Below are 1932 nucleotides of genomic sequence, written 5' to 3'. Positions count from 1 at the left end.
TATTTGGTTATCTTGACCTTAAGATAATATATGGGAAGGGGTATAGATTGTTAGTAAAGACAAGTCAGCCTTATGCACATCACAAGGTTTGAGTAGATCTGTTCATAAGGCTATAGTGCCTATGACTGGAGATGGGTGACTCTCATATAGTAGAAATTGCTATAGTGAGAGGAAAGAACCATATGCCAGTATAGAAAATGGACTAATTGTCTACATCAGAAGTGGACAAAGTTTGCTGTGTTGGCAGATTTGCTTTGTAGTGGAAAGTCTAGTCTACCTGGCTAGGGATGGAGACAGGGTTGTTCTTTCTGAATAGATGTGGCTAGAAGTACAAATTGGGACTCCTATCTGAAGTTGAATATGGGGAAATGGGTTTAGGAAAGAAGATGAGACGTGCATTTCTTAGGCAGATGATAAAATTTCTGCCTTTTTCATGGATCTTAAGACCACACATCTAGGCATGGCACTACCTATATTGAGCTGAGTCCTCCACTATCAATCATCAATCAAGACAATCTCTCACAGACATGGTAACATGCCAATGTGATCTGAGCAGTGCCCTAGTTTACAGTCATTCTTTTCAGATGATTCATAATTTTGTCAAGGTAACAATGAAAACTAACTTCTAAAATATCTGACTATTCACAAAACTATTTTAAAACATTCGAGTGATTTTCTTTTTCAATATTCTGGTAACTGTTATAAACATACCTCATTTATATTTTTAGTTACAGATTTTTCTTTTATGAAAAATTATCCTTGTCATTTTCTACTTTTCAGAATTTTTAAAATATACCACTGTCATCACTACTTAAGGTTTCAAATTAGTACGTTATTTTTACATAGATGTGATCTTATAGAATCGTTGTAATTATTATACTTTGTTTACAGTCATATTTGAACTTATATCAATTAAATTAAGTATTGAACCTAAGACACTCTTTTGTAGAGCACATATTCATCTTGGTTAATAGTTTTTAATGTAAAGCCAGATTATTTATTTATTTATTTGTTTGTTTGTTTATTTATCTTTTAGGATTCTGAGTTGCCTAGTTATCCTTCCTGCAAAACGAATCTCATCTCAGGTCAGTCTTACATTTTACTCAGAGAAGGTCACTTTTTTCTGTCATTATTCTCTGTAAGTGCCCACAGATGTTTACTGGGCCAAGGTTACCTGATAGAGCAACTGGGAATTAAGCCAGGCCAGTTAAAGAAGCCGCAGGACTGAGGTTATGGCAATTTTATTGAGAGCAATCAGACTTTTTTTATACAAGTATCAGAAACAGAATATAGTGGCAATTACCAGGATCAATATAGTTGTAGTTGCCAGGATACAGTGATGTTTGCAATCTTTACAGGGTACACAAGATTAATATCTAATAACAGTTGTCCCATCAAGCTTGCTGTTTGCTCAATGTCTAAAGGAACACACCAAGAAACATAAAGCTACCTGAACACTTTACTGGCTGGGGTAAAGTTTTTGTCTCTCAAAAATTGGAAAGCCACAGTTTCTGTATCCATTCCTCTATTGAGGGACATCTGTGTTCTTTCCACTTTGGGCTATTATAAATAAGGCTGCTATGAACATAGTGGAGCATGTATCCTTATTACCAGTTGGAATATCATCTGGGTATATGCCCAGAAGAGGTATTGCTGGGGCCTCCGGTAGTACGATGTCCAATTTTCTAAGAAACCACCAGACTGATTTACAGAGTGGTGGTACAAGCTTGCAATCCCACCAGCAATGGAGGAGTGCTCCTCTTTCTCCTCAACCTTGCCAGCACCTGCTGTCACCTGAATTTTTAATCTTAGCCATTCTGACTGGTGTGAGATAGAATCTCAGGGTTGTTTTGATTTGCATTTCCCTGATGACTAAGGATGTTGAACATTTTTTTTCAGGTGTTTCTCAGCCATTAGGTATTCCTCAGTTGA

General features: G+C 36.5%; 1 pseudogene; it reads left to right on the top strand.

Moving 5' to 3' along the window:
- The first annotated feature begins 527 nt into the window (after positions 1 to 527).
- The window catches only part of LOC110314477, a 7029-nt pseudogene continuing 5624 nt past the window's right edge, over positions 528 to 1932 (top strand).

The sequence above is a fragment of the Mus pahari genome, chromosome X (genome assembly GCF_900095145.1).
Source record: "Mus pahari chromosome X, PAHARI_EIJ_v1.1, whole genome shotgun sequence".
Taxonomy (NCBI): domain Eukaryota; kingdom Metazoa; phylum Chordata; class Mammalia; order Rodentia; family Muridae; genus Mus; species Mus pahari.
The sequence above is the reverse complement of the archived record's forward strand: the minus strand, read 5'-3'. Positions and strand labels throughout refer to the sequence as shown.